Raw genomic sequence first — 21,301 nt, forward strand, 5'->3', positions numbered from 1 at the left:
CGTGCACTATGGGGAGGATGGTTTGTGACTAACATGGTCCATGTATGAATATGACTGCACTAAGCGTGCATTATCCCATCATGTATGATCCAGGCTGAGGGGCAGAATGCAGCGAGCAATGAATGCATCCAGGAGAAGCGTGTCCCCATCGCCCTCGCCTGTTCTCTCCACTGGAACCATTTCTATGGTTACCACCACTCACCCATCTCCAGGTCTGGCTCACATCCTTAGAAATGCTCCTCTCGCCTCCTCCTCCACCTCCTCCCTCCTGCATCTCTGAGGGGATTCAATCACGACCAAATCGCCCCCTTCGTTTCCAGAGAAAATAAAAGAGAATTCTGTAAAAAAAATGCTGGGACTAAGGTCAAATGTGGATGAGCAAATCTGGTTCCTGTCCTTAATTCCTCAGTCCAGAGAAGTCAGGAGAAATAATGTCTGCTCAGCAGCTGCAGGGCCCATAGCAGAGGGGTGCAGGCCCCCCAAGCACTGCTGCACTCTGCACCCACTGTCCAGAGGTGACTAGATCCAGGGGACGTCGCTGTCCCAGGTGCGGCATCCTGAAGCCACCGGTGACCAGGCGAAGAAGAAGGCGAGGAAGATGTCTCACTTGTGGTGGATGGCTGTGCTCTCCTGCCTCCCCCCTCTCCGGACTCAGTCACTGTGTGTATATCTTCCAGCCCACCCCCCTGGCAGCTCTGTTTTCCGAGTGAAATAATTTCTCCTTTGTGATGTAATTATGGTTTCTAGTCACACAGCAGTGCAGGGAACCTCTCACAGCTCGCCTTCCCCTCCATCCTTCTCTCTGCCAATGTCCTCTTGTTTTTCTCTCTCAGCCGCTTGTCGATGCAGCTGCACTATGATTCCATCTTGCAAGAGAAGCACATCATTCCCAACCCCACACCCCCACCAAGAAGCGCTTAACGCCAAATGAATAGACGATGCTTGCTGCAACCTGCCCCCATCAGTCGATGGAATCCTTCAATCTCCTCCTCGAAGTCCCTTGCAGTCCTGCCGGGGAGGCCTGATGGCTCTTTATCTGCAGAACACCCCAATATCTTCCATCAAAGGCCCCGGGGACCATAAAACACCACCTTTCCGTCAGACGTGCGGAGAATCCTCCTTGTTTTTCCCCTTCTCTGCACTTCAGTGAACAAATTAAATCCAGTTATCTAATTAGCCGTTTCCAGCAGGAATAATTCTGATTGGTTGTCATGTCACTATTCGCAAAGATGAGGTGCAGAAGCGGCTGCAAGAGAAAAAGGGATCAAAACCCTCTCTGTGGTACAGACCATGTTCCTCCTACCAGGAAGGCGGAGGCAAGAGATGACCTGTATACATGGGAAGAGGGAGAAGACAAGGCTCCGAGCATTGAATACACTGGAAGTGGTACAAAGACAAAACCACAACAACACTTATATTACATCAAAGAATGCAGCCACTTAAAGCATTACCATCATGGGCCTTACAGGATAAAAGTCCACTGAAAATGCCCCATGATGGAAACCAAGTGTGTCCTATGCCCAACTAGACCTAAAGTACAGAGGTTTGTAAGAGAGGATCTCGGAGGCTTCAGTGGCCTCCCCTCTTCTGAAGACATCAGAGGACTTCACATACAGCCACTTATACCTGCCATTTATTACGCTTCATTACTAGTGTTGAGCGAGCATGCTCGACACTGCTTGGTACTCGCCCGAGCATCTCACTACTCGGGATGTTCGGCGAGCACCGAGCATTTTCGGGTTACTCTGGCGGGAGCTCGGGTCTCCGCCCTGCATGTTTGGCGCTCTTTACAGAGCCAATAAACATGCAGGGATTGCCCACCAGTCACTGTAATGCCGCAGCCATGTTGTTTGTGGGCATTACAGTGATTGGCTGGCCACACAGCGTCACCTCGAGTATTTAAAACCGAGCGCCGCCATCTTGGACACAGTCGCTCCGGATTAGACAGTGTAGGGACAGCGCTGCTGAGCTAGGGAGAGATATATAGTGCGAAATAGTTAGTATAGGGTCTGTAAAGGCTGCAAAATCAAACAAACAGTCCTTCTCAGGACTAATATCCATTCCAGATATCAGGCAGGCAGGCAGGCTGTATAGGAGACGCAGTAGTTATACCAGCAAACGCTGCATTACAGTCCTGTGTGCTCCTGTTGCTGAAATTTCTGGACTTAGCTCCAGGTCTCGGGGGCCAGGAAAAATCCTTTTTTTTTTCATCTAAATCCTCTTTTTTTTTTCCTCCTTCACACTGTACAAATACCCGTCTTATTAACCTTTTGGTGTCCCCCCCCCCACCACCAAAAAAAAAAAAGTGTGTCTCTGACTCTTCAGACACAAATATATCTGTTGAAAATAGTCTGGTGTAGGCTAGAGAAATAGAAGTTTGAGTGTGTCGCTCACTGTTCAGCCGCAAATATATATATTTAAAAAAGTCTGGTATACACCAGTAAATTATAACTGTGGTTTTGCTGTTCCACGGTAAAAAATCTCTATTATCCTGCTTTGGCATTTTTTGCCGTAAAAAAAAAATAATAGTGTCTCCTGATTGTTCAGACACAAATATATCTGTTGAAAATAGTCTGGTGTAGGCCCGAGAAATACAAGTGTGGTTTTGCAGTTCCACGGGTCAAACCTCTGTATTATACACTTTTGGGCCATTTTTACCTAAAAAAAAAACAGTTTGAGTGTGTCGCTCACTGTTCAGCCGCAAATATATATATTTAAAATTTTCTGCTATACCCCAGTAAACAATAACTGTGGTTTTGCCATTCCATGGTAAAAAATCTCTATTATTCAGCTTTTGGTATTTTTTCCGTAAAGAAAAACAGTAATAGTTTCTCCCTGATTGTTCAGATTGTTTAAAAGAGTTGGGTGTAGGCCAGAGAAATAGAACTGTGGTTTTCCTCTTCCACGGTTCTTATCTACTTTTTATTACCCTTTCTCCATTGATAGTGCGAGTGTAAGCTATTTTACTTCCTTTACAATAGGAAAGGCGCGTGGCAAGGGACGTGGAAGTGGACGTTCTGGTGATGGTGCGTGTAGAGGACGGGGCCGTGGCCAAGGTGAAAATGTGCCACAACCAACAGCCACATCTTCTCACTCCCACTTCTTGACCGAATTACTAGGGAAGCACAGAACAACACCAGTATTGCGAACTGATCAGTGTGAACAGGTTATTAATTGGATAGCAGATAATACTTACAGTTACCTGGGCACCACCACCTCCGGTCTGTCTTCCACACGGTTAACTCTTAGTAGCCGTGAGTCTCGACCGCATACTCCTCCTCACCCTGATGCTCCTTCCTCCCACCATGCCGAGTGTCGCCAGACAGCAACTGATCCCACACTTGGACCATTTCCAGATTTGTGCCCCTCGCCTGCTCCGCTTGAAGTGGTGGAAGAGGAGATCCCATGTAGCGATGCCCAAATATTTGAACAACCACGGCCACAGGAAGTCGACGCTGGCAATTTGTCACAAGAGGTGGACGATGACGAGACACAATTGCCAGGAAGTGAAGAGGAGGATCGTGGTGTGCAAGTGGAAGAGGAGGAGGTGGTGGATGATCTAGTAACTGACCCAACATGGCAGGAGGACATGCAGAGCGAGGCCAGCAGCACACAGGGTGAGGGAGGCAGAGTACCCCAACAGGCAGGAAGAAGCAGTGTGGTGGCCGCACACAGAAGACGGGCAACAGTTCCCCGTAACACCAACACGAGGGACGTTGCCAGTACAACCTGTAGGTCTTCCAGAGTCTAGAATTTTTTTAAAGACTCTGCTGATAACCCCAAAAAGGCCATTTGTACCACCTGCCATGCCAGTATCAGCAGGGGTGACAAAACTTCCAGCCTGACCACCACCAGCATGATCAGGCACATGGCAGCAAAGCACCCGACTGTGGGGCGAACCCCAGGGTCCACGACCAGTGTCAGCAGGTGTCACCACTGCTTCTTCCGCTGTTGTGCGTGCAATAGAACCCCCTGTTGTGTGTGCAAGGCAATCCCCTGTCCATACTGCATGGAAAGATGCCCCCTCCTCTCAGTCTTCACTTGTTATGGCAGTTTCTCAAGAAACAGCATCAACGTCCACGTCCCACCGCAGCGTTCAGTTGTCCATATCCCAGACCTTTGAACGAAAGCGGAAATTTGCAGCTAATGCCCCACAGGCCACAGTCCTAAATGCACACATTTCACGACTGCTTGCGTTGGAAATGCTGCCTTTTAGGCTGGTGGAGACGGAATCCTTCCGCAACCTTATGGCGGTGGCCGTCCCTCGATACTCGGTCCCCAGCCGACACTATTTTGCCCGGTGTGCCATCCCCGCACTACACAAGCACATGTCCCAAAACCTCTGCCGTGCCCTCAACAACGCAGTTACTGGGATAGTCCACCTGACAACGGACACGTGGACAAGTGCTTGTGGCCAGGGACGGTACATCTCCCTGACGGCACACTGGGTAAACATAGTGGAAGCCGGGACCCAGTTGGACCTTGGGACGGAACACATCCTCCCCACACCGAGGATTGCGGGCCCTATGTCAGTCAGAGTTGCCCCCAGAGTGTATAGCTCCTGCGCATCATCCTCCTCCTCCTCCTCCTCATGTTCAGCCTCCATCTCAGATATCACCACATCAGTTACAAGCTGGAAGCACTGCAGTACTGCCTCCGCCAAGCGGCAACAGGCTGTGCTGAAACTCATAAGCTTAGGTGAGAAACCTCACACTGCTTGTGAGTTGTGGACAGCTGTGAAAGAGCAGGCAGATCTGTGGCTGAGACCGCTGAACCTACATCCAGGCATGGTCGTGTGTGACAATGGCCGTAACCTGGTGGCGGCTCTAAGGCGAGGCGAGATCACACACGTACAATGCCTGGCTCATGTGCTTAACCTGGTGGTTCAGCGGTTTCTTAAATCGTACCCTGAGTTGCCAGATCTGCTCGTCAAAGTACGCCACCTGTCAGCTCATTTTCGCAAGTCGGCTACAGCTTCCGCCGCCCTTGCTGTGTTGCCGCAGCGTTTGCAGCTTCCAGCACACCGACTGGTGTGTGATGTCCCCACACGTTGGAACTCTACCCTCCACATGTTGCAAAGGATTTGTGAGCAGAAGAGAGCAGTTGTGGAGTACCAGCTGCAACAAGGCCGTCGATATTCAGGTCAGACTCCACACATAAGACCTCAGGAGTGGACCTGGATGTCTGACATATGTGCCATCTTGACAAACTTTGAGGAGTCCACCAAGATGGTGAGTGGTGATGACGCCATCATTAGCATCAGCATTCCACTTGTCTGTCTTTTGCAATGCTCTCTGCAGAGAATTAAAGAGGAGGCATTGCAGCCAGAGTATGATGAGATGGATCAAGAAGCCGTAGCGGTCGATTACACACAGCCCAGCCTCATCTCATCCCAACGTGAATTGGGGGACAATGAGGGAGAGGAGGAGGAACAGGAGCTTGTATCATGCGCTGTAGACGGTAGTACCTGTACAACTGTCATACCGTCGGTTCAGTGTGGGTGGCCTGAGGACAGGGGGGATGAGGAGGAGGAGAGCATGGTCAGTCGTCATCTTGGTGAGGACACGGAAATCTTGCCCGTTACCAGTCTGGCACGCATGGCTGACTTTATGTTAAACTGCCTTAACCGTGACCCTCGTGACCTTGTCAAAATGTTGGGTGACAGTCATTACTGGTTGGTGACACTTTTAGACACCGCTACAAGGAGAACTTTCACTCTCTTATTCCTGAGGTGGAGAGGTCTACAAAAATGGGGCAATACCAGAAGGCCCTTGCTGCAGAAATGTTAAAAAAATTCCCATCTGAACACACTAGCGGCAGAGGTCACAGTTCGTTGACCAACCAAGGCGTACAAGTGAGAGAGAGGCAACTCCAATCCAGCAGAGGCAGGGGAACACTGTCAACGTTCTGGGACAGTTTTCTGAGACTCGCCCAGCTTACAGGCCCTGAGGCGCGGGTAATCTCACAAGGAGTGGAAAGTTTCAAAAGATGGTGAGGGAGTACCTTGCCGATCGTACCAGCGTCCTCCGTGATTCCTCTGTGCCTTTTAATTATTGGGTATCCAAGCTGGACACTTGGAATGAACTCGTTCTGTACGCCTTGGAGGTCCTGGCCTGCCCTGCCGCTAGCGTTTTATCGGAGCGTGTTTTTAGTGCCGCTGGGGGAATTATAACTGATAAGCACACTCGCCTGTCAACTGACAATGCTGACAAGCTGACCCTTATCAAAATGAACAAGGGCTGGATTGGGCCAGACTTCTCATCACCACCAAATGACAGCAGAGTAACATAAAGTCAAATCCATTGTGTTATTTCGGGAGGTGTATTCACATGCACTGCTTCACACACACACATGGGTATATGCTTCCTCATTTCGGCTGTTTTACGTTCTTCTCCTTATCCTCAGCCTCCACCACCACTATACCACCAGGGTGACGTGGTCCGTGTAGCCATTATTGAAAGTTCCTCCGTCCTTATTTTTGTCAGCTTTTGCTTGGAAGACATAAGCAAAGACTGTGGGAGACCCACTCCCCAATAATGGGAATAATATTTTTAAGATGCTGTACTGTATGGCTCTTGTAAGGGGCATTAAAAGCGTCTTGTTAAGCTACTGCGACCTCCACCACTTTTCCGAGGAGCTTTAAAAGCGTCTTGTTAAGCTACTGGGACCTCCACCACTTTTCCGAGGGTCATTAAAACCGTCTTGTTAAGCTACTGGGACCTCCACCACTTTTCCGAGGTGCATTAAAACCGTCTTGTTAAGCTACTGGGACCTCCACATCTCTTCTGAGGGGCATTAAAAGCTCTTGTTAAACCACTCTGAACTCCACAGCTCTTCCAAGGGGCATTGAAATGTTGTTTTTAATTAACTCTAACCTCCACGACTCTTCGAACAGGCATTGCATTTACTCCTAATTTTTGGCAGATTTTGCTTGGAAGGCATAAGCAAATACTATGGGAGACCCACTCCCCAATAATGGGAATAATGTTTGTAATATGCTGTAGTGCATGGCTCTTGTAAGGGGCATTGCAAGTTCCTCCGTCCTAATTTTTGGCAGCTTTTGCTTGGAAGGCGTAAGCAAATACTATGGGAGACCCACTCCCCAATAATGGGAATAATGTTTGTAATATGCTGTACTGCATGGCTCTTGTAAGGGGCATTAAAACCGTCTTGTTAAGCTACTGGGACCTCCACGTCTTTTCCGAGGGGCATTAAAACCGTCTTGTTAAGCTACTGTGACCTCCACGTCTCTTCAAAGGGGCATTAAAAGCGTCTTCTTAAGCTACTCTGAACTCCACAGCTCTTCCAAGGGGCATTGAAATGTTGTTTTTAATTACCTCTAACCTCCACGACTCTTCCATCGGGCATTGCATTTCCTCCTAATTTTAGTCAGCTTTTGCTTTTCAATGCAAAGTCGAAAACTAAGGGCGACCCACTCCCCAATAATGGGTAGAAGGTTTTTAGTACGCTGTAATCCACGTCTGTTTCAAGGGGCATTGCAGTTCCTCATAATTTTTGGAAAGCCTTCCATTCACTGCTTAGGCCAACAGTGTACAGGAGACCCAGTTGCTATAAATGGAAAAAACGGTTTAGTTAAGGCCCTCTGACCTCCATGTCATTTCCAAGGGGCATTGGAGTGCCTCGAAATTTTTGGTAGGCATTGCACTCACAGTATGCCCTATAACTGTGTAGCCGAACCGCTCCTTTTGGTACAGAAACATATCCTACAAGATATATGTGGTTGACTGGCCTGATATTGATGTGAATGGTCCCTGTTCCTCCTGCTCTTTCTCCTTTGCCACCACCTCATCCATCATTTATCACCTGAAGCTTTGTTGTAACGGGAGTCATAGAACTGGGATAGCAGCAGGAAAACATCCAGCAATCCTCGGAGGAGGTAGGATATGCGCCAAAACGCTGACCACCTCAGGCCTAGCCGCTACTACATACATGCGCTTGCATTCCAAGAAAACAAAGCAGATGCTAACTTCTATCATCATCATCATGCTCCTCACCTTGGCACTCTCAACTTCCCTGATGGAGAAGCCAGGGCCCACCGGAGGAGTCTGGTTCTCTGGTGGGCTCGTCCAATGCTGCCCTAAAGCAGACCAGGCTAAGAAAAGTGTGTGGGGGGAAGTTAACAGGAGAAATAGGGGCGGCTGGGGACCGTTTATGGACACCCGGCCACCCCCTGGTGGCTGGGGTTGGAGTGTGGACACCCGGCCGCCGGGCGGCTGGGGACTGAGTGTGGATTCCAGGCCGCCAACGCAGCCATGACGTGGTGGCCAGATTCCGCCTCCACATGCCTAAAAGGCCTAATTTCAAGTGCAAGCAAGCAAGCAGTATGGTATTGCAGCCTGGGGTGGGTGGGTGGTTGGCTGCATATTTGCGCTTGCATTGCAAGGAATGGGGGAGGTACAATTGAACACTGCCCTGGGACAAGGACTTGCACAGGGATAGTTGCAAGTCTGCATCTTCTGATGCGGCAAGGATGACTTCTGATGGGCACACTTTTAGGCAGTGACCTGGGTGTCAGAGATTCTTCCAGGGGTCTTCCCAATGCTGTTCCCATGTCTTTTCAGCACTGTATGCATGTGTCACACAGCACATGGCCAGATAAGGTTGTAAAATGTTAAAATGACATTTCCTGGTGAATGCATTTGTCACGGTTGAAAGCAATACAAAAGTGCAAAAACACATAAAAAATGCTACTTGTGAACATAGCCCAAGGTGTGGAGGAGTATTTTTGTTTTGGTTATTTATTTTACCTTATACACAAGTCTTTACCCTGGAAAGGAAGTTCCTTAACATATTTCACAGGAAAGCAGTTTCAGTTTCGTTTTTGAACGTTTTATTGTGAGTCCTTAAAAGTGGCTTAATACCTCTGACCACGTTGTTGACAGCAGTGACCTGGGGGTCAGAAATGCTTCCTGGGGCGATCCCCATGCTGTCCCCATGTCATTTGAGCACTGTCACTATCGTTTTGGGCACTTGTTAGGCTTTTAAAAGACTTCCGGGGGTGCCGCCGCAAAAATGCTCGGGTCTCCCATAGACTAACATTGGGCTCGTTGCTCGGGTCGAGCACCCGAGTATCACGGTGAGCTCGGCCCGAGCTTCGAGCACCCGAGCATTTTAGTGCTCGCTCAACACTATTCATTACCACATTGTGACATGCTGTCCACTGGGACCGCGGCCATCTATTGTGTACATAGTATGTCTCCTGTACCTCCCTAATCTAGCGCTAATGTCTCTAGTATGTCTCTTATAGCTCTCTAATATGTCTATAGTGTCTCTATAGTTTGTGCCTAGTATGTCTCCTGTGTCTCTCTAGCATCTCTCTAGTATCGGTCTAGTAGCTCCCTAGTATCTCTCCTGTATCTCTCTGGTTTCGCTCTAGTATCGGTCTAGTATTTCTCTTGTATGTCTCTTATAGCTCTCTAATATGTCTCTAGTGTCTCCCCAGTATGTCTCCTGTGTCTCTCTAGTATTTCTCTAGTATGTCTCCTGTACCTCTCTAGTATTTCTCTAATATGTCTCCTGTGTCTCTCTAGAATCGGTCTAGTATTTCTCTATTATGTCTCCTGTACCTCTCTGGTTTCGCTCTAGTATCGGTCTAGTACCTCTATAGTATGTCTCCAGTACCTCTCTAGTATTTCTCTAGTATGCCTCCAGTACCTCTATAGTATTTTTCTATTATGTCTCCAGTACCTCTCTAGTATTTCTCTAGTATGTCTCCAGTACCTCTCTAGTATTTCTCTAGTATGTCTCCAGTACCTCTCTAGTATTTCTCTAGTATGTCTCCAGTACCTCTCTAGTATTTCTCTAGTATGTCTCCAGTACCTCTCTAGTATTTCTCTAGTATGTCTCCAGTACCTCTCTAGTATTTCTCTAGTATGTCTCCAGTACCTCTCTAGTATTTCTCCAGTATGTCTCCAGTACCTCTCTAGTATTGGACTCCTGTACAGTATGTGTCTCTTCAGCGTGCACTACTACCTAAATACTCAGGTGGTGTTCAGAAAAGGACAGCAAGAGCCTGGTGTGACTGGGGAGTAACACTGGAGATAAAAGTAACAGTAGGGCTCGCTCACATGAGCATATAACTCGGAGGATGATGACTCATGATGTTTTATCGGATAGCACTCGGACTAATGGTATACTATGGTGCAGTGCAGTTCGGCTTTTTTGTCACAGACCGAATCAGACTGTGGAAAAAAATCGCAATATGCTGTGAGTCGCTTCGTAATCATGCACCCATACAAGTCAATGGGTGAGTCTAAAACATTGGACTGCACTCCAATGTCATCCAACACAGACAATGGAGAAGATGGAGACATGAAGTTTTCCATCTTCTCCGCACCTGTGATACGATTCTCTCATTCGAGCGAATCAGATCGCTGTAAGCTGATACTTGGTCAAACTCGAGGAAAATTGTCATCACAATAAGGACCAGTTACATGTAAGAAAATATCAATACATTATTATTATCCAGACACGAATCAGATTCAAAATTGTACTAGCTCTAGACATAAGATAGGCAACCAACCATCCCACATGGCCTCCGAAGAAAAAGAATACATTTACACGATGAAGATATTACATGCAGCACAAGAGCTTGCCTCGAAATGTATCCTATCCTATTCCTAGTGCTACAATATATGGCATAATGCAAAGCATTCAAACAATAACTCCAAAGTATTAGAATGCATAAACAAAGAGTATGGGCAAAAAAGGGGGAAAAAGTCCAAGTGGGCAATATTCCTAGAAACATAACCATTTGTGGTGGAAAATCAAATCTTCTCTCTAGGAGAGGCTAGGGTCTGGCTAATGGCGTTTATCAGCACTCTTCTTAGCTTAACCTATGACAGCTGGCATTTTGGATTACACCTAAATCCAGATCTTCTAAATGTCTTTGGAAACATTGTTTACAGCAGAACGTTGAGTTTTCGATGCAACTGACAAGGGAAGATGAGGCTCTCAAGTATTCACTGTGGCAAAGTGAGATTTTCCAGAAGAACATGAATCTTAATTGTTGTGTAGAAAATTGACCCAAGGAAGCAAATTCAGCCAATTGTCATGGTGGGCATTAGAGAAAATCTCAAGGTATTTTTCCTTAGACTGATCTTTAGTTTGTCTATGAAATTGGGGATGATAAGCAGAGGGAAGTCAAGGAGAATTTTGCAGTTTGCTATCTAGAATTTATAAAAAAAATTGCCTTCCACTGTCAGACTATGAGCAGGAAGATCATAAGGCCTGAAAATCTCTTTGAAGAAAACTGGGAAATAGCACAAAATAAGACATCTTGGAAAACCAGTCCCAAATGATAGTGAACCCTTGAGCCTCAGGAAAACCTGTAGTCCAAGGAAATTGCAGCCCAGGGCTCTTGTGGAATAGGCAATGGTTATAAAGTGCCAAGATGTGCTTGACGAGAATATGTGAAGTGTGCACATGGAGGACATGATGCCACAAATGATTTGATGTCTTCTTTCCATTCAGGCCACTTAAGACATTCCGACAAAGAACTTTAAAGATGAGGAAGCATCTTTTGGGTGGAAAATTAGTTGAAGTAGAAGCAAGGATACATTCAGGTTCTACTGAAACGTTTTGGAAAGGGCATTTGCTTTATTCATTTTGTTGGCCGGCTTGAGAATGAAGTCAATCTGCAAGAAGAAAAACAAACCTGAAAATCGTCATGGATTCAGTCTATGGGTTAACTGAAGATACTTCACAGAGATAGTCACTAACGACTTGGCTACCTCAAAAGGATAACGCCACTCCTCCAAAGATAATTCTATGGCTAGAAGTTCCCAATTACCAATAGAGATGTTCCGTTCTGACAGTGAGCAAAAAAAGGATGGGGATGGTTTCTAGTTTCCACATAAATATTGGATTAGAACTGCTCCCACACTAATGGCAGAGACATCCACTTCAAGGCAAAATAGCCATATGGGTGGCGTAGAACCAGAGGAAATGCAAGTTACAAGAAGGTTAAAGGCTTGAAGTGCAGAATTCAGTCAGTTCTGATAATGAACGTTCTTCTGAGGGCTCTAGGAAGACCTACCACTTGACAGTGGCTCTTGATGGTAATGGTTTGCTAAACCAAAAAATCTTTGATAGAGCTTATAGCCCACAGGTTGTGGCCAAGCCAGAATCACAGACTTTTTCTTGGTCCATATGCAGAAGAGAAGATATATTGCAAAAATTGCAGTTTATTGAGCTGAAAGAGACATTTTTCTACTTTAACGTAAAATAATTTTGTTGCAGTCTTAATAAATAGAGTTTAGAGGCAATGGATGATGGTCTTTTAGGGTGATTTTATTTAGGCCCTTAAAGTCAATGCATGGTCTAAGAGACCAATCTTTCATCTTTACATGCTCCAGGCAGTGATTTAGATTTCCAGATGAATCCCCTCGCCAAATTCTCTTTAATGTAGGCAGATATCACCTAAGTCTCAGTAGGAGGGATTTATTCTTATTACTCACTTATTTAGCGCCATTAATTCCATCATCGCTGTCCCCATTGGGGCTCACAATCTAGATTAGATTCCCAATCAGTATGCCTTTGGAGTGTGGGTGGAAACTGGAGAACCTGGAAGAAACCCACGCAAACACGGGGAGAACATACTTTAGGGTTAGGTAATTGCAGATGTTGTCCTTGGTGGAATTTGAACCCAGGACCCCAGCGCTCCAAGACTGCAGTGCTAACCACTGAGCCACCGTGCGGCTAACCACTGAGCCACCATGCTGCCCATAGAGAATATGCTAGTTTTCTAGGTAGATTAGTCTCTGGAAGAAAGGGAATGACCCAATCTATTGGCTACTGTGGATGTAGAGTTTTGGCCTGCTGTTTGTAAGAATGTCTATGGAGTCCTGATAGGGAATTGGCAGGTTGGAGAAGATTGAAGCAGAGTAAAGTTTTAGAGATGATTTACAAATACCCAATTGGGCAAAAAATACCTAACAACTTCCACTTCTCAAAATTCACCTTTATTAATGTTAACTAAACTTAAATGTATCCCTATGTCTGACGCGCTCATTACAATTCTAAAGTGAACAGACAGATAATCGGGGAGAGCCACCAGGCTCAAGAAATGATGATGATCAAACAAAAATATGTCATCAAAATATCTGGATTTTACTTTGCAAATACAATTACGAAATTTAGTGGATAAACATACATAGAAAGCGCAAAATGTGTTAAAATGACGCGCCTAGTGGAAGCAGTCTCTCCATAGTCCCGTGAAAAATCATTAGGACTCCTGAGGGTAACTGATTAAAGTATGGTAAAGTGTGACCCCACCAGGTGTCATAACCATGACAGATGCTAAATTAATACATAGTTATACATTATGCACATATATGAAAAATAGTATATCCATAACATACCTGTCAATAAAGAAGCCACCCTTCAGTCACTGCCACCTGCATGCCAGCCCCGACGTGCGTTTCGGCAAACGAGCCTTTGTCAAGGGGTATACATAAAAGTATGAACCTGTGCAGTATAAGAAGGGACCACCAACCAATAGGATTGCCCCGTCAGTGACAAGATCCATGCGTCTGCAGCTGAGGATATACTGTGGCGCCAAGAAATTACCCAAGGGTGCTATGCGCCGACTGGAAGTGACGTCTGGTACCCATGGTGACCAGAATGCCCACCCGCAGAAAAGTGAATGCTGATGGCGCCACCCACACACTGAAGGCATCAAAACTATGAATTAACACATGTGGAATTATATACTTAACAAAAAAGTGTGAAACAACTGAAAATGTCTTATATTCTGTAATGCACGCGCCCGGGCTGAGCGGCGTGTGCGTGTGATTCCACTGGACCGTGCCGGAGAGTGAATGCCTGGAGGGGCGTAACTAGGTATTCACCCGATCCGACCAGGGTCGCACGACGGCATACGACACCAGTGCACCAAGGAGGAACCGAGCAGAGGGACCAGGTGCTACTCCAGGACAGACCCCGGACACGGCTGTTGACCCACACAGGGGAATACAGGAACAGACAGGTTAGGCTGGCACACAGACTGGTGGGTATAGGCAGGCACGACTGGTATGCAGGCAGGCGGGTATGCAGGCAGGGGGGTACAGGCAAGTACGGCTAGAGTGCAGACAGGGAGGCACTAGCAGGTAGGAACACAGGCGGGATAGGACCCAGTACACACTGGGACTCAGGAACAGAACCACAGATGTGGCGGACAAACACAGCAGAGTAAGGCCGCCCAGAGTGGTGAGCGAGAGCAGGGCAAGATGAGACCGCCAAGAGCGGTGAGCGAGAAGAGTAGAGCAGGACGAGGCCGCCTGGAGCGGTGAGCGAGAGTAGAGCAGGACGAGGCCGCCTGGAGCGGTGAGCGAGAGTAGAGCAGGACAAGGCCGCCTGGAGCAGTGAGCAAGAGTAGAGCAGGACGAGGCCGCCTGGAGCGGTGAGCAAGAGTAGAGCAGGATGAGGCCGCCTGGAGCGGCGAGCAAAGGGTCAGAGCTGAGTGAGACTGCCGGAGCAGTGAGCAAAGGGTCAGAGCGGAGCGAGACTGCCGGAGCAGTGAGCAAAGGGTCAGAGCGCAGCAAGACTGCCGGAGCAGTGAGCAAAGGGTCAGAGCGGAGCAAGACTGCCGGAGCAGTGAGCAAAGGGTCAGAGCGGAGCAAGACTGCCGGAGCAGTGAGCAAAGGGTCAGAGCGGAGCAAGACTGCCGGAGCAGTGAGCAAAGGGTCAGAGCGGAGCAAGACTGCCGGAGCAGTGAGCAAAGGGTCAGAGCGGAGCAAGACTGCTGGAGCAGTGAGCAAAGGGTCAGAGCAGGCTCGAACCGCCGGAGCGGTGAGCAAAGGCAGAGCAGGCTCGAACCGCCGGAGCGGTGAGCAAGGGAGAGCAGGCTAGAACCGCCGGCGCGGTGAGCAAGGCAGAGCAGGCTAGAACCGCCGGAGCGGTGAGCAAGGCAGAGCAGGCTAGAACCGCCGGAGCGGTGAGCAAGGCAGAGCAGGCTAGAACCGCCAGAGCGGTGAGCAAGGCAGAGCAGGCTAGACCCGCCGGAGCGGTGAGCAAGGCAGAGCAGGCTAGAACTGCCGGAGTGGTGAGCAAGGCAGAGCAGGGGGGACAGGGCTCTGTACACACGGAACAGGCAGGAAGGGAAAGGCAGAACCAGATACCCACAGGGTACTTGCAGTGAAGTAGCGAGTGGACCACAAACTCACAAACGGAAGTACAGTGACAATGAGCAGGAGTTAGGTACGAGTTCAGACTCTGCAGAAAAAGGAAAGGTACGGACATAGAGAAACACAGGAAACAAGCTAGAAGAGTATACAGACAAGAACAGACACATTAGCAAGATACAGGAGCAGATCTAGGTAAGCAGCCCCTAGAAGGCGGGAGGAACAGGCTAGGAGCGTGTTCAGACAGGACAGACAAGATACAGGAGCGGGTCTAGATATGCGGCCCCTAGAAGGCGGAACGAACAGGCAAGGAGCGTGTTCAGACAGGCCTGGAAATACAGCCTCCAGGAAAGGCAGGCAAGCAAACACAGAAAGGGACCTGGCACATTCAGAGTGAAAGAGCACACTGAATGAAACACAATGCTCAGGCAGGGATTCATTGGAGCAGCTGGGTTAAATACCAGGTGACAGACAGCAATAGGCTGAGGACGCACAAGGGGTGTGCCCGCAGCAGGTACAAGAACCAGGAAGTGATCGGGCGCCGCCCTTAAGCAGCAGACACAGAGGCAAGCAGACAGCATGGAGGGAAGCCAGGCTAGCAGACTGGACTGGAGATCAAGTACACGCTCTTGCACAGTGGGAGATGGACCACTATGCAAGGACGCCGCCAGGTATGTTACAGTACCCCCCCCCTTACGCCCCCTCTTCTTCAGGCCTGCCAGAATGTTCCGCAGGGAATTCGAGGGCCAATCCTTCACTTCAAGGAGATCACTTCCACTGTCCACAGGAAAAACTGGTCTCATCTGAGTAGCTAGGATGCTACCTCCTATCCAGCCATCCTCAGCAACAGACGAAACGGGTGGAGTACCAGGAACAGCACACAAGGAAGTCTCTCTCCACTTATTATCAGGTAGCACCCCAGAGGGTTCAGAAGACAACTGGAAGTCCTCCGCCGGATTGGAGGGGTGCAGAGACTCGGGGGTAACCTCTGCTTCGGGGTACATCTTGTCAAGCTCACAGGATGAAATGGGCGAGGTATCAGGTACAAGGTGTAGAAAAGTCACTGTCTCTTTGTTATCAAGTGGTACACCGGAGGATTCAGGAAACAACTGTGGGTCCTCCGCCGGGTCGGAAGAGTGCAGAGACTCGGGGGTAACCTCTGCTTCGGAGTACACTAGGTCGGACTTGCTGGAAGAAGCGGGCGAGGTATCAGGTACCGAGTATAGGAGAGTCTCTGTCAATTCGCTATCAGGTAGCACCCCGAAGGGTTCAGGAGACAACTGGAGGTCCTCCGCCTGGTCGGAGGGGTGTAGAGACTCGGGGATAACCTCTGCTTCGGAGTACACTAGGTCGGACTCACTGGAAAAAGCGGCCGAGGTATCAGGTACTGAGTATAGGAGAGTCTCTGTCCATTTGCTATCAGGTAGCACCCCGAAGGGTTCAGGAGACAACTGGAGGTCCTCCGCCTGGTCGGAGGGGTGTAGAGACTCGGGGATAACCTCTGCTTCTGAGTACACTAGGTCGGACTCACTGGACGAAGCGGGCGAGGTATCAGGTACAGAGTATAGGGAAGACTCTGTCCATTCGCTACCAGGTAGCACCCCGAAGGGTTCTGGAGACAACTGGAGGTTCTCCGCCTGGTCGGAGGGGTGTAGAGACTCGGGGTTAACTACCGCTTTGAGGTACCCATTGTCAGGCTCACAGGATGGAGCGGACGAAGTATCGGGTACCGGGTGTAGGGAAGTCTCTCTCCATTTGTCATCAGGTGGTATCCCAGAGGATTCTAGGTGGGCAGAAGTCTCTTCGGGCAGGAGAACTGGTGCGCTACCCACGCGTATTACCCGTCGGGGCTGCTCCGGGATACAGGGAAATGAAGCTTCAGCAGGGACTTCAAGGTTGGGATCAGGAGGTCTTTGGGAGGACAGAACCTGGCGTGACGGCTTGCCTCTACGCCTAGCACGTCTGAACTGCCTCTTGAGGTTGGGAGAAGTATTCCGGAGAGCGTAGTCATCCTGTGTGGATTCTGGGTGGGCAGGAGTCTCTTCGGGCAGGAGGACTAGTGCGCTACCCACATACATTACCCATCGGGGCTGCTCCGGGATATTGGGAAGTGAAGCTTCAGCAGGGGCTTCCGGGTTAGGGTCATCGAAGACCATTAGAAAGGCCACCAGGAAGGCCATTATGTCCAGGACGATAGGATCCTGTGCGTCCCATAGGGGGGTGATCCATTTCAAGGCATCACCCGCTAGGTAAGACATCATGAATCCCACCTTAGCCCGATCGGTGGGAAAACAAAGAGGGTAGAACTTGAAGTGTAGCATGCATTGCTCCACAAATGCACGACTCTGTCTTGGATCCCCATAGTACCGTGGCGGATCCGCAGGAACGAGTGCAGAAAGATCCATCTGGACGGGTGCGTAATTCGCCTGGAACTCAACTAAAGAAAAAATATATATATATATTTCTTTTATTTATTTTTAATGCACGTATTCGCTGGAAAACGTCTCAGAGAGCGAAGGCCGTGGGGCTCAACGGGAACCATGGCCTGAGCATGCTGTAATGCACGCGCCCGGGCTGAGCGGCGTGTGCGTGTGATTCCACTGGACCGTGCCGGAGAGTGAATGCCTGGAGGGGCGTAACTAGGTATTCACCCGATCCGACCAGGGTCGCACGACGGCATACGACGCCAGTGCACCAAGGAGGAACCGAACAGAGGGACCAGGTGCTACACCAGGACAGACCCCGGACACGGCTGTTGACCCACACAGGGGAATACAGGAACAGACAGGTTAGGCTGGCACACAGACTGGTGGGTATAGGCAGGCACGACTGGTATGCAGGCAGGCGGGTATGCAGGCAGGGGGGTACAGGCAAGTACGGCTAGAGTGCAGACAGGGAGGCACTAGCAGGTAGGAACACAGGCGGGATAGGACCCAGTACACACTGGGACTCAGGAACAGAACCATAGATGTGGCGGACAAACACAGCAGAGTAAGGCCGCCAAGAGTGGTGAGCGAGAGCAGGGCAAGACGAGACCGCCAAGAGCGGTGAGCGAGAAGAGTAGAGCAGGACGAGGCCGCCTGGAGAGGTGAGCGAGAGTAGAGCAGGACGAGGCCGCCAGGAGCGGTGAGCGAGAGTAGAGCAGGACGAGGCCGCCTGGAGCAGTGAGCAAGATTAGAGCAGGACGAGGCCGCCTGGAGCGGTGAGCAAGAGTAGAGCAGGACGAGGCTGCCTGGAGCGGTGAGCAAAGGGTCACAGCTGAGTGAGACTGCCGGAGCAGTGAGCAAAGGGTCAGAGCGGAGCGAGACTGCCGGAGCAGTGAGCAAAGGGTCAGAGCGGAGCAAGACTGCCGGGGCAGTGAGCAAAGGGTCAGAGCGGAGCAAGACTGCCGGAGCAGTGAGCAAAGGGTCAGAGCGGAGCAAGACTGCCGGAGCAGTGAGCAAAGGGTCAGAGCGGAGCAAAACTGCCGGAGCAGTGAGCAAAGGGTCAGAGCAGGCTAGAACCGCCAGAGCGGTGAGCAAAGGCAGAGCAGGCTAGAACCGCCGGAGCGGTGAGCAAGGCAGAGCAGGCTAGAACCGCCGGAGCGGTGAGCAAGGCAGAGCAGGCTAGAACCGCCAGAGCGGTGAGCAAGGCAGAGCAGGCTAGAACCGCCGGAGCGGTGAGCAAGGCAGAGCAGGCTAGAAGCGCCAGAGCGGTGAGCAAGGCAGAGCAGGCTAGAACCGCCGGAGCGGTGAGTAAGGCAGAGCAGGCTAGAACCGCCGGAGCGGTGAGCAAGGCAGAGCAGGGGGGACAGGGCTCTGTACACACGGAACAGGCAGGAAGGGAAAGGCAGAACCAGATACCCACAGGGTACTTGCAGTGAAGTAGCGAGTGGACCACAAACTCACAAACGGAAGTACAGTGACAACGAGCAGGAGTTAGGTACGAGTTCAGACTCTGCAGAAAAAGGAAAGGTACGGACATAGAGAAACACAGGAAACAGGCTAGAAGAGTATACAGACAAGAACAGACACATTAGCAAGATACAGGAGCGGGTCTAGGTATGCAGCTCCTAGAAGGTGGAAGGAACAGGCTAGGAGCGTGTTCAGACAGGACAGACAAGATACAGGAGCGGGTCTAGGTATGCGGCCCCTAGAAGGCGGAACGAACAGGCAAGGAGCGTGTTCAGACAGGCCTGGAAATACAGCCTCCAGGAAAGGCAGGCAAGCAAACACAGAAAGGGACCTGGCACATTCAGAGTGAAAGAGCACACTGAATGAAACACAATGCTCAGGCAGGGATTCATTGGAGCAGCTGGGTTAAATACCAGGTGACAGACAGCAATAGGCTGAGGACGCACAAGGGGTGTGCCTGCAGCAGGTACAAGAACCAGGAAGTGATCGGGCGCTGCCCTTAAGCAGCAGACACAGAGGCAAGCAGACAGCATGGAGGGAAGCCAGGCTAGCAGACTGGACTGGAGATCAAGTGCGCGCTCTTGCACAGTGGGAGATGGACCACTATGCAAGGACGCCGCCAAGTATGTTACATATTCTAGGTTCTTCAAAGTAGCCACCTTTTGCTTTGATGACGGCTTTGCACACTCTTGGAATTCTCTTGATGAGCTTCAAGAGGTAGTCACCGGAAATGGTTTTCACTTCACAGGTGTGCCCTGTCAGGTTTAATAAGTGGGATTTCTTGCCTTATAATTGGGGTTGGGACTATCAGTTGTGTTGTGCAGAAGTCAGGTGGATACACAGCTGATAGTCCTACTGAATAGACTGTTAGAATTTGTATTCTGGCAAGAAAAAAGCAGCTAAGTAAAGAAAAATGAGTGGCCATACTTTAAGAAATGAAGGTCAGTCAGTGCGAAAAATTGGGCAAACTTTGAAAGTGTCCCCAAGTGCAGTCGCAAAAACCATCAAGCGCTACAAAGAAACTGGCTGACATGAGGACCGCCCCAGGAAAGGAAGAACAAGAGTCACCTCTGCTTCTGAGGATAAGTTAATCCGAGTCACCAGCCTCAGAAATCGCAGGGTAACAGCAGCTCAGATTAAAGACCAGGTCAGTGCCACACAGAGTTCTAGCAGCAGACACATCTCTTCAACAACTGAGAGGAGACTTTGTGCAGCAGGCCTTCATGGTAAAATAGCTGCTAGGAAACCACTGCTAAGGACAGGCAACAAGCAGAAGAGACTTGTTTGGGCTAAAGAACACAAGGAATGGACATTAGACCAGTGGAAATCTGTGCTTTGGTCTGATGAGTCCAAATTTGAGATCTTTGGTTCCAACCACCGTGTCTTTGTGCGACGGAGAAAAGGTGAACGGATGGACTCTACACGCCTGGTTCCTACCATGAAGCATGGAGGAGGAGGTGTGATGGTGTGGGTTAGGGTTAGGGTTACACCTCCAGGCTGTGTAAGGGCTATTTGACCAAGAAGGAGAGTGATGGGGGGCTACGCCAGATGACTTGGCCTCCACAGTCACCAGACCTGAACCCAATCGAGATGGTTTGGGGTGAGCTGGACCGCAGAGTGAAGGCAAAAGGGCCAACAAGTGCTAAGCATCTCTGGGAACTCCTTCAAGATTGTTGGAAGACCATTTCCGGTGACTACCTCTTGAAGCTCATCAAGAGAATGCCAAGAGTGTGCAAAGCAGTCATCAAAGGTGGCTACTTTGAAGAACCTAGAATATAAGACATATTTTCAGATGCTTCACACTTTTTTGTTAAGTATATAATTCCACATGTGGTAATTCATAGTTTTGATGCCTTCAGTGTGAATGTACAATTTTCATAGTCTTGAAAATACAGAAAAATCTTTAAATGAGAAGGTGTGTCCAAACTTTTGGTCTGTACTGTATATAAAGTGTCAATACATCATATTATACCCGCTGTATAAAACATCACTAAAATGTTAATTGGTTATAGGCATACATATATTTATAAAGGGAAGCAGATGGATCTATGGTCAATAGGTGAATGAATCTCTGCTCCATGGAACTTACAGTGACCCTAATGTCATTCGTACCCACCCACCAGAATATTATAAATACGCATAGTACAAACAAGTAATAAAACAATTGTATAATTGTAATAATAAATCAGAAAAAACAAAGTAATATTGGTTTCATCCATCCGATGGAATGATATATGTTTTTCCGTCTTGATGGATTGGCATCGG

At 49.1% G+C, this 21,301-nt stretch overlaps 1 protein-coding gene across 2 annotated transcripts in view; it reads right to left on the reverse strand.

Annotated features, from left to right (window-relative positions):
* LRRC4B (leucine rich repeat containing 4B) overlaps positions 1-21,301 on the reverse strand; it is a 443,022-nt gene that overhangs the window by 213,707 nt on the left and 208,014 nt on the right. Inside the window, exon 1 of one of the 2 annotated variants that reach the window (XM_073656019.1) lies at positions 203-1,323. The exons of the other annotated variant lie outside the window; for it this stretch is intronic. The gene's annotated coding sequence lies outside the window, so the exon portion shown is untranslated. Of the gene's footprint in view, positions 1-202; positions 1,324-21,301 lie in introns of those variants that run through there. 2 annotated transcript variants of the gene reach the window in all.

The sequence above is a fragment of the Phyllobates terribilis genome, unplaced genomic scaffold (assembly GCF_046119375.1).
Source record: "Phyllobates terribilis strain yellow unplaced genomic scaffold, ASM4611937v1 Scaffold_12__6_contigs__length_324123572, whole genome shotgun sequence".
Taxonomy (NCBI): domain Eukaryota; kingdom Metazoa; phylum Chordata; class Amphibia; order Anura; family Dendrobatidae; genus Phyllobates; species Phyllobates terribilis.